A 12,715-nucleotide genomic window follows, 5' to 3' on the forward strand; every position below is an offset into this window, starting at 1 on the left:
ATATACCACATCTTCTTTATGCAATCATCTATCGAAGGACACTTTGGTTGTTTCCATGTCTTGGTCACTGTAAATAAAGCTGCAATGAACATCAGAGCACATATGTCTTTATGGATAAATGTTTTCAGATTTTTTGGGTAGAATACCCAGGAGAGGGATTGCTGGGCCATATGGTAATTCTATTCTTAATTTTTTTGAGAAACCTTCATACTCTTTTCCATAGTGGTTATACCAATTTACATTCGCACTAACAATGTATGAAGGTTCCTTTTTCTCCACAGCCTCTCCAACGCTTGTTATTACTGCCTTGTCGATAACCATTCTAACAGGTGTGAGGTGGTATCTCATTGTGGTTTTGATGTGCATTTCCCTAAAAGCTATGAAGTTGAACATGTATTCATGTATCTGTTGGCTGTTTGTATGTGAAATAAGTCAGACAGAAAAAGGCAAGAACCATATGACTTCACTTATATGTGGGATATAAAACTGAAGGTGACAAAGGAACAAGACAAAAAATAAACAAAAACTCAGAGATACAGACAACAATTTAGTGGTTACCAGAGGGTAAGGGGGGGAGGGGAGATGGTAGAAGAGAGTAATGCGGGTGAAATATTGGGTTGTCTGAAAAGTCGTGACGCATTTTTGCAATGAAAAGCATAGAAAAAATACGTCATGACTTTTCCGACTACCCAATATATGTTAATGGAGGGAGAACTGACTTTGAGTGGTAAACACAATGAAATATATAGATGATGTAGTATAGAATTGTACACTTGAAACCTATGTAGTTTTCTTGACCATTGTCACCCAATACATTTTAATAAAAAATAAAATAAAATAAAAACTAATGTCAGTTTTACTAATTTTATATTTGAAAGGGACATGAGTTAGTAATAAATGTTGTATTAATTTTTCAATCATACAGAATTTATCTGTTCCTGCATGCAATCTGGTTGGCTTGAAATAAAATTTTCCAGAGGTATTTAATTTGATTTGATTTACTATGTATTTTCAGTTCATTATAGACATCTGTTGAAGTTCACTAGTCACATGAATCTACACAGACATATTGTTGCCTAAATCTGAGCATATATGAAAGTCAGACAGTTGCTTAATAAACTATGGGGCATGCTGCCAGATGATTTATTTCTTGAAAGGGATATTAGAGGGCATTTCTGTGTTCCATTACCATATTCATGCTAAATGTAAGGCTCATATGACCTATATCCAGACATAGAGATCACAAGGTTTCCCTAATGATTAAAATACAATTGCATTTCAGGGCAGTGGATGGGGGGTGGGGGGTTGTTACTTTGTGAGGGTGAAAAGGGTAACTGTTGCATTGTTCTGTACACCTGAAACTAACAATAAATAAATAAATAAATAAAAAATACAATTGCATTTCAATGAGCATTTTCTATTCTATTTGTGATAAATAATACTTCTGGTTATCCAGTTGATAGGTCATCTTGCCCTCATAATTGACTGGCAATTAAGGGACTCTGCCATTAAAAAAACTAGGAAGAAAGACCTGAACTCTTATACATTAAAAAAGTTACAGTATTTCTAAGCCACAGGCAAATCATATACTATTTATGGCAATATGCAATGATTATATATACCAAAAGTAATGCATGAAATCAGGATTTTTGTTGTTAGAGTGTGGGTTAAGAAATGTATCCTAATAAATTATTAATTTCTGCAATGTTTTCTGTACTCTTTTCCCTTCTCAGAGAACCAAGAGGTATGGGGAGTTAAGAGGAAAAGCCCATAAGTAGCAAGCTGGCTCCTTTCTGGAAATCTTTGGCATTGTAATTAGTCTTGGTGCTAAGAACTGCCACCTTCTGTTGAAATCCTGCCAACATGGTGTTCCTACTGCTCAAGGTGAGAATAAGGTAAAAGTGCAAAAGCCCCATAGACGAGGCTTCTGCCACCCTGCATGTTTCACAGAATTCTAACTCAGGTGAAGAGATGTTTGGGTAAAATTCCTTTCTGACCCTTGGTAACTGTGAAAGGTATTAGAGGAGAAGAGCTTGCTCCCTGTTAGCTGATTTAGAGCAACTAAATTAAGCTTTCTAAGCCTCAGTTTCCTCTTCTGAAAGATGGGGTTGATGATACACACGCATATGTATCATAGGGCTGTTTGAGACTTCAGTAAAACAAAGCATGAAAATATTTAATACAGTACCTAATATATAGTAAGCTTTCACTAAATGACGACTATTCTTTATTTTTAATAAAGACAGCCATGGGTTGGCATGTGAAATTCTTGTTCTTGCCAGAAACAGTCAAGCTGGGAATATTAATTTTTTGGTTAGGTATGTGTCAAATTTGCTGTAGGGAACAAGTTTCAGAACACTGTACAGTGCAATGACAACAACAACTGACGCAAAGCAAAATACACAAAATTTTCATTATCACATCCACAGCCACCCTTGAAAAGCTTTTACTCGTATGGCATATTTTCATAATTAGTTGAATTAATGAGTCATCTATGCTGAAAAAAAATCACTTGTTTGCTATCAATAAATGCATTCTATAATTTGTCTTATGCTTCATTGCCTTTTCTCTAGAGAATAACTTCAGAAAATTGTTTTTTTCAGTTTTAATTTACAGTCTAAGACTGTAAACAGAGAGAAGAATGAAACAGGAAAACCCACAAGCCTTCTCAATGTATTTGGATAAAAGAAATAATTGGGCACTCGGTAGCTGTGGTGATAATGGGAGAATATGAAGTGTATTTGCTAAAAGTCCACACATTTCCAAGAGCTTATTAGGAAGCCANTGTGTGTGTGTGTGTGTGTGTGTGTGTGTTTCAAGCAAAATTAAGTAAAAACATCAGGAAATTATAAATCCAATAAAATAAAATTGAGCTCATAAATCCAATGTTCTGAAAAGAAAGATGGACTAAAACATTTTTCTGGCAATAATTCTTTTCATTTGTTCTTGCGTGTTCTCTTTCCAACATGCAAAAAATAAAATTAACCAAGAAATCTAAAAGCAGCTATATGGTATCATCAAATCCATGTTAAATTCACATATGGTTTAGAAATATTTGGTATCTAGCCACATATAAGCAAAGGCAGATGCTGAACTTTTTTATTAGTTGACAGTACCAGCATTATTAACTCTGTTAGATGATAAGTATTCTCAATTCCACCTACTAGACTATACCATTGTAATTTAACACTATACTCCCAGAACATACAAGGCTTGACAATGAAGTTCACAAACTTGTTGCAACGATGTTGCTGACCTTTTTTGGTATCAGAGGGATTATTCATTATGAATTTGTACCAAATGGGCAAACAGTTAACTGAGTTTACTATTTGGAAGTGCTTAAAAGGCTGCGTGAAAAGTTAGACGACTCGAACTTTGAGCCAACAATTTATGGCTTTTGCATCACGACAACACACCAGCTCACACGCCACTGTCTGTGAGGGAGTTTTTAGTCAGTAAACAAATAACTGTATTGGAACACCCTCCCTACTCACATGATCTGACCCCCAATGGCTTCTTTCTTTACCTGAAGATAAAGGGAATATTGAAAGGAAGACATTCTGATGACATTCAGGACATCAAGGGTAATATGATGATAGCTCTGATGGGCATTCCAGAAAAAGAGTTCCAAAATTGCTTTAAAAGGTGGACTAAGTGCTGGTGTCAGGGCATAGCTTCCCAAGGGGAGTACTTGAAAGGTGACTGTAGTGATATTCAGCAATGAGGTATGTAGCACTTTTTGTAGGATGAGTTTGTGAACTTAATTGTCAGACCTCATATATGCCTTTCAGATCCTAAGAACCAGTCCACAGTGCACTAGTATTAACAAGAGAACTGGACTTCTGGAGCCCATTCCAACACGAATCTTGTTCCTTGGTACCTGTGGAACTGTCTGACTACCAGTGGTATAAGGCAAAGGTCTTCAGATGTTTGATGAGTCTCATGAGTGTTTGTAATTTTTGTTGGTGCTCTGGCAGTTGGGATACATCAAAAGGAAGTTGTAGGTTTATCGTTTATCTCTGATTTTTTGCATAGGTCATTTTACCTTTCTTAGGTCTTAAAATATGAATATTAATGCTTTCTTTGCTAGTTTTACAAACTTTTTCATGTGGATGTGAGAATTAAATGAGCAGAGTAAGTTAAAGCACTTTATAATCTGTATAATAGTAAACAAATAGGAAAATAACATTATTTAATTTTGTTTGGTGGCAGGTAGAAGGGAGGAGACAGCACAAAACCACTTATCCTGTAGCCTCAGTGATAGAAACCATTGGAAGAGAGCACATGGTAAGCTTCTAAAATTATGTTTTATTTTCTTTATTCAGTTCCATGCTGCCAAGTGTTAAATGTCCAAGTCTTTTTAATTATGCATCAGAACTGGCACTGTAGCATGACATTTGATCTACACACCTGGTCTGGAGAGGATATCAATGCCAACCATATTCTTGGCCATGCTTTCCTGAATGACTTTTATTAACACATTGGCACCAGCTGTGGCTGCAAAAACATTCAAAGCAGCCATATTTAAATGCTTTAAGATCTAGTGAATAGGGTTTTTATTGGACCTAACAAAACTATTGCTAAATGGGACATATGATAGCAAGGCAAACATTTGAACAAATTTTTAAACACAATGATGTATAAAGATTGTAAGTAGAGTTTTTGACCTTGTGAATTTTGATAGTTTGACTCTAATCAGTGTGTCTTTGAAATCTTGATTCGGATTTTCAAAACCAACTAAATTATAATTCAAATAGGCCTAACAGTTGGGTGAAATTTTCTGTTCCACCAAACTTGTGCTGCACTGATTTGGCATTGAACGTCCTCTTAAGTTTCTGAGAAAATGCGCTCTAATAGACAACCCCTCTGTTCCCCGTCAAAGGTACTCTGCACCCATGTTTTAGAAGCAGGGTTAAAGTTCACAAACTAGTCACAAGCATTGGATTGCCATTGCAAATTGAAATTGGGAGTCCTGGAGAATCCTAGCCTTTAAAATTTCTCTTTGGATCATCCATGAGGTGAGGTGAGAGTGGGAAAGAAGTCTACTCATTTCTAAGACTTTCAAGGTCTTTGGACTGCTAGACCCTAGAAGTCCCCTTGAACTATACATGAAAGGGTCAGCAACTACTCAGACTGAGTACTCACCCATTTTCTATAATTAAAATTATTGATAAGAATATTTTGATAACACTGCATTTACTATGAGTCAGGCAGTATACTAAGTACTTGGCACATATTATCTTACATAATCTCATAACAATCTTATGAGGTAAATGTAATCACCCCATTACATGGTACAGGTAACCAGAGATGCAGAAAGCTTAAGCAACTGTTAAGATCTGTCCACAGAGCTTGTGTTGTTAATCATCATGTCCCCAAATTCTTTCATCTAAGCAGCTGTTTTATTAATTTAGCCTTTGGAATATTGTGACATGGCAGAACTTCATCACTTTTCTTTCAAAAAATTAAGAAAGATAAAGATTTGAGTAAATGCATATGGACAATGTAGACATTTGGAGAACAAATGCTAACTTTCAGACTTCACATTGGTATTTCACTTGAAGAATTCTTCTGATATGTATAGCATTAGGGCAAAGTTGAATTCTCCTAACTCCTGGTGGATGACAACATTTCATAAACATCCATTTGACACACAAACATGCTGAGCTCAGGATAATATCTAAGATGAAAAAATGTGGGAAAAGAGCCACCAAAGTTTGTGCCAACCGAAAGCAGTTGTTTATTGTCATCTCATTCAACCAAACGCATTCCTTCTGGAAATGCAATTAATTCTTTAGGTGAAAAGACTTTCAGAATCCTGTTACACACCAGCAGCCTCTCAGAGGATAGAAGCCTTAATTTGCTCACAACTCATACAGCGATGGTTATTTTAGTCTCTAAATGAGTTTACCACTTCCCGTCTTGGTATACTGAGGGTAACTTAAGTTTATAAGCTAATGTTACTTAGCATAATAATCTCAAGGTCCATTCATGTTGTTGCACATGGCAGTATTTCATCTTTACTTATGGCCGAGTAGTATTCCATTGTATATATATATATATATATATATATATATATATATATATATATATATATATATATATATANTGGTGAACACACAATGCAATATGTAGATCATGTATTATAGAACTGTACACTTGAATTTTACTAACCAATGTCAACCTAAGAAATTTAATAAAAATTAAAAAAAACAAAGAAAAGGCACGTCTGTAGCTATTTTGTTAAAATGTGCATTTTAGAAATCTTATATTGTAAAATAAAATTTCTTTGTTCTCTCAGAACTTCAGTTCATAAAAATCATTCTCTAAGAATTATTTTATCAAGCGGCATTATTTAATGATAGGGAACTAATCTTAAAACGACAGAAATTTTTGCTTAGGTATGACTCTGCATTTATACACATTAGATCAACTAGGACTCTCCCCTAACCTGGCCTGTGCAATCCATTAATAAAATATAACTTCTATTTTTTTTTCTTTTGGTGTGTAACCTTTTGATTTAAATGTTTGATGGGCTGTCGATGAGGTTTTTTTTGTTTGCTTTTTTTTTTATGGAATCATTAAGACCTTCTATGAAAGATATCATCTCAGATAAAAGTTTTGTTTTATTTTTAACTAAACCACATTGAAAGAACAAATGTGAATTAAGGCAGGTTGCACTAGACTAAATTAAAAGTACACTGGATTACTGACTCTCTTGGAAAATTATCTAAACTGCATGATTTAGTCAAACAAAATCATTAGCTCTCTTTTTTTCAAAGTTAACAATCTCTACATGTAAATTAAGCTGAGCAATGTATGTGATTATAAAGTATAAATAGAATTTTGACAGCATGTACGGTGGCACACGCAAATAACCTGTATATACATGTAGGGTGGTACTCAGTGCCCTTTCATTTAGCAGTTGGAAATGGAGACCTGGCAAGGGTGATAAATATTGGAATTAGAGTCTTGAAAGCAGAGCATATGGAACATTTAATCTTCTATTTAGGATCTGAAATGCAGTCATACTGAGCCACATTTCACTCGCCAGATTGTTGCTCACTGTCTGCCATTGCCTGTCGTGCCACCAAAGGGAAAATAGCAGCCTAGGGAGCACCTTCAGGAAAAAAGCAACACAATGTAGCAGTTCCACGCTGGCAAGGGGCAGCTCAGTGGAGCTGCTGGTTTGGCCCTGGGAAGCGCAGGCCTAGTGTGGTATCTCACATACTTGGACAGCACCAAAAAGGAGCTGAGTTTCTGCATGAAAATAATTTATAGCAAAGCGCCTTCTAAGAACATTATTATTCTAATGAGTGTTTTGCTTCTAATTTCAACCTCTTTCATTCATGTCAAAGAACTTTAAACAATGTGTCTGGAGTTTGTACTTACCATAGTACCCGCAGGCAGACAAGCCACAAAGACCAAATCTGCATGGAGGCATTCAGTAGTGGTAACCATTATATTATGGGCAGCTGAAGAAGCAGTCTCTAGGCTTGGTGCCAAGCTAAGATTTTTCATTTCATACTAGAATTAGTTTTACTAACTGAATTTTCATGCATAGAGGTGAAATCTGCACACTTGTTTGGATTCCACGATCAAATCTATTAGGAATATCAGTCACACACTTCTCTGGGCTTCAGTCTCTCCAGTATTTATTAAAACTCCCCTCCCATGGTCCTCTCTAATTATTGTTCTGTCTACCCCNCACTAGAACCCATACACCTTTGCATAGAGTTGCCACTTTTAAATATTTTTCTATGTCCTCCCCTGTTAGTGTTGTTGAACCATGCGAGAGAAGTAGACATTATGGCACTGAACTCCAAAATATGTCAGTATGTGTCACCTGAGAACAAAGACATTCTTCTAAATAACTATAATAGCATTATTGTGATCAAGAAATTTAACATACAAGCCAGAGTAAAAATTTCTCTATTGAAATCAAAATGTATTTTATAACTCTCTTTTCTATCTTGATAAAGAATTTTAAAAGGACTCCTGTTTAGTTGTAAGGATAGGTTTCTTCATTTAAACTCATTAAATATCAATAAGTCATGTAAACTGACAGTTCTTAAGGGTTGTATTTCTCCCACGTACTGTGTGGAGTTAAACTGTTTGTGCCTAGTCCCCAAATTTAACCAGAAATAATACTACAGTTAAGATACAGTAACATTGACTTGGAACAAGACTTATTTATATAGGAGTTTCTTATCGTGGACCAATTTAGAGTGTCAAGTAGTTAATATATAATGTTGTTGTCTCCTGTATTAGTAGTCTCTTACTTGACCTGAAGATACTGAAATTATGTGAGGAAATAACTGATGAGGTCAGATAAGATGAGTGTCTCTCGTTCTCTAAGCAGTTTTCTTTTATGATTAATTGATTCATATATCTTCCTGGCTACAAGTGAAATATTTTAAATTCTATTCTGCCAAGACTTTTCAACAGCTTCTTTTAGCTTGATTAATGACCTTTTAGTGGTAGCAAAGCTATATGTAAAACTGTAATCTTAGAAATTGAGGGTTTTCTTCTTTTTATTCTCGTTAGGAAATGTTTTAGGCTGATAAAATATGCTGCTGCCTATCGAGACATTTTCTTTCAGAACAATGATTTGAACCAATCTGTTGGTAAACCACTGCTCTCCCAGTCCTGCCACTGTGCCTTTGGAACACTTACCATCATGTTTTGTTGAATGATGAATTTATAATAACTGCCTCATAGGATTGTTAGGAGGATTTAATGAGACAATACAGATAGCATGCTTAACACAGTACCTGGGACATACCCATCACTATTAGTGGCAGCCACTATTTTAATGATAACTTTTATTATTATTACCACTACTATTATTATTTTGGTTAAGGTGTTCCAGGCAAAAGGAATAGTGTCCACTGAGATGGTGGGATTGAGAAGGCCAGCAGGGTGGGTTTAGGGAGAACATACAGAGGGTGGGTCAGGACTGGATTCATATCAGGATTCAAATCCTGGCTCTGACACTTCCTTGCTGTATGACACTGGAAAGTCTGTTTCCTTATTTTCGAAATGAGGGTAATAATAGTACGTACCCCATGGGCAGATTGTGGGGATTAAGTTAGAAAATAATGCAAAAGTACTCAGCCCAATGCCGGACACATATTCAGTTTTCATCAGATTTTAGCCAAGATAAAAACAATAGGTCAGGAAACCTTTACATGAATTGAACTTTCCTAGTGATAACTGCCACCTTCCTGACAAAGTTTGGCTTCTCCATATCATCTCAGCAACACACTCCAGTGTGTATTGAGGTAATATCTCCTGGCTGACCCAAGGATTTCCTCCTCAGACACTAGAGTGCTTCCACATTACTTGTCTTGACACCACAGGAGCAGTTAGATGGTGGAAACCTTGGTATTATTCTTATATATTTGTTGCAAATATAGTTCCCATTGATCCTTTTTATAGGTTTAAGTTCATTTTTCAATTACACTACCTATGGTTTGTGTTGTCCTTGGAGCTTTAAGATCACAGTTATACTAGCTCCTTAAAATGAATCAGGCAGTTTACTAACTTTTCTATGGCTTGGAATAACACAAATAATGTAGGTATTACCAGTTTTTAAGGATGAAATAGAAACCAATTACAAAGCTTCGGTACTTACTTCCATGGCATATCTTTTTTCCTTTTTCTTATAGGATATCTTTAATTATCTTTCTCATCTCAGATAGGTTTTTTGCATCTTTTCTTGGATCAATTTTGATACTTTATATTTTTATAGAAAATCATATTGTTCCTCCAGATTTTCAAATTGACTATCATAATAATCTCTTAGAGTTCTTTTAATCTAGTCAGTATCTATAGTAGCTTTCTCTTTGCTAACCTCATGTTTTTGTTTTGTCTTTTTAATAATACTGTGTCTTTTCAGTTTTTTAAAAAATGTTTTGTTAGTTTCTATTTCTTTCATTATTTTAATCTTTTATTTTTATTAATTCATGTCTCCTGCTTCCTGTTGTTTTATTTTGGTATTCTTTTTGTAATGTGAAATTATTTAATTTGTCTTTATTTTTAATGATAAAAGTATTGAAGGAATACATTTCTATGTGAATTTAGCCTTGGCTATATCTGATATATTTTAATATGAAGTAGTCTTTTGTTTCTTTCTGAATAGTTTGCTTTTTACTTTGGTTTAGTATTATTTAGAGTGTTTTTGGTTTTCAGTAATTAAGTTTGTACTCCTCTTTTTATTGTTAATTTCTAGTTTTATTGAATTATAATCAGAAAGCGAGGCCTCGAAAAATTTCTGTTTTGTATAATGTATTAAGGTTATTTGTAGTCAAATATACAATCAAATATTACATTTGTAAGAAAATGTATTCTTTTTAATACTCATATTTATGTATGTATATCTGTCAGATATATACATATATTATTATGTTTCTAAAGTTGTCCTTATTTTCAGTATTTTAATTGGGTTTGTTAGTGCCAAAGAAACAGACTTTCTTTTCATGCTAATGTTGCTTGGAACAAAAATATGTTGTTATCTTTGTGAATGATACCTTTTGTCATTTCATAATATCCCCTTACTCCTTGAATTCTTGTTTAGTTTAATATTAACATTAGACTATGGCTATGTTTTCTCTTTGTGCATATGTTCCTGGTATATTTTTAATAATCACTTACGTTTGCCTTTTCTTTGTCCCTTCCTTTTCGGTATGTTTCTTATTAATAACATTGAGCAGTTAGGGCCAGACATGCCTCTCCTGGGGAACCTGCTAGTGACCACTAGCCTAGTATTTTCACCGAGACAGCAGCCATAATCTCTGTGTCGGGCTTCAAGCAAGGGCAAGTCTTCCCTGTGGCTAGTTCTTTTGCTCTTGCCTGTATTCAGAGACTGAACTGAAGCTGACCAGTGCCTGGAGATATATGGGAAATACAAAGTCTCAGACCCACTCCCTAGGAATTGCCAGCATGTTCTGGAAGTTCTCTCTGATGAATTGCTACAAGGAGCAAAGTAGGGTCATGAGATAGGTGCCAAGGTCAACATCTTCTTACATGTTTAAGAAATATTCACAGTTCAGGTTATCTTCTTTTTAAAAGTAGCTTAAGTATATAATAAAAAATATCTACCAAATCAGAAAAGAAGCTTTCATCTTGGGAGGTCACATGATGTTTTGTAAGGAGCCAGACTTTATTTAAATTGAGACTCTGTCACTAATTTAACTAGTTGTGTAACCTTGGTCGGGTTAATTAATGTTTCTGAGACTGAAGTTCTTCACCTATAAAGTGGAGATAATGATACCTCATGAGGTTACTGGGAGGATTAAATGAGATAATATATCTGACAGTGCCCAGAGTATAATAGGCATTCACTGTTTCCTTTTCACTCCTCAGGAAAATTTGATTGAACAATGGTAAGAAATATGTTTCTAGGGACAGAAGGTGATGTGACCCGCACATCAAACAAGCACTCCTGACTCGTCAGCCAGGAATCTACCGAGAGGGTACCTGAGAGGATTGGGTGGGAGACTGGAAAAGAAAGAGACTAGAGACAAAAGCTGGGAACAGGAGGTCCACCCAATGCTGATAGCAGAGAGTGGCCCCGTTTATTGTTTATACACAGCTTTTATAGCAAAAGTAACTTTCCTTAGGTGGTGGTGGTGGGGGTTTGGGAACTTGAGGAAATAGTCCCCTCCTCCCAAGGAACACCTCCCCCGGGACTTTCCATAAGGTGTAGGGAAGCAATCTTCCCAGGGTTAAAGCAAAACATAACAAGCAGAAACTGTTAACAGGATGGCCTTCCACTCTGTAGCTTTCAAGGCCGTTGACTGTTTTTGCCTCAGCGGCCAACCTTCCCACGCTGCTCACCCGGGCCTGAGAGCCTGTCAGCCTGCCAACTTTCAGGCTTAACCCTTACTGTAAACCTCCAGTTCTCAGGCTTAACCCTTACTACAAACCTCCGGCTCCCTACAAGAAGGTCTTCAGAAGTTTTCTAGACCAGGAAGCATATTACAGAACTATAGTCTAAGTTCATTACAATGCTATCACCCCAATGTTTATACAGAGTATCTAATTGCTTGAAAAGGAAGCAAATATGGCAAAGACTATCTCTTTCAGAAGCCTGTGGCCATCCAGCCAAGGGATATTGCTACTGGTGGTCAGACTATCTGACTTACAAAGTTTCTTATTTCCTTAAGTCTTTTCAAATCCATAAGGGGGCTCCAGTGTCACTGTCTTTCCTTTGAGCTGGATTCACTTTCACTGGATCCTGAGTCCTACACATTTGACAGTTACTTCAGACTTCAGATATGCCAGAAACCTCAATTATTTTATGCAAATCATTTGAAGAAACAGTATCTGTTCTTTCTTTGGTTCCTTGTAAATCTATTTCTAATTTATCCACTACTTTTCTTCTACCTAATTGGTGCCAATTATAGTAGGGGACCTAAATACACCATTGACAGCTATGGATAGATTATCCAAACAGAAAATCAATAAGGAATATCAGCCTTAAGTGAGACATTAGACCAAATGGACATACTTGATATTTACAGAGCCTTTCATTCCAGAACACCAGACTATACATTCTTTTCTAGTGCACATGGAACATTCTCAAGGATAGAACATACGTTGGGACACAAAACTAGCCTCAATGAATTTAAGAAGATGGAATTCATGCCAAGCATATTCTTTGACCACAGTGCTATAAAATTTTAGATCAACTGCAAAAAGAAAGTGTGAA

This window comes from Hipposideros armiger, unplaced genomic scaffold (genome assembly GCF_001890085.2).
Source record: "Hipposideros armiger isolate ML-2016 unplaced genomic scaffold, ASM189008v1 scaffold_1140, whole genome shotgun sequence".
NCBI classification, from domain to species: Eukaryota; Metazoa; Chordata; class Mammalia; order Chiroptera; family Hipposideridae; genus Hipposideros; species Hipposideros armiger.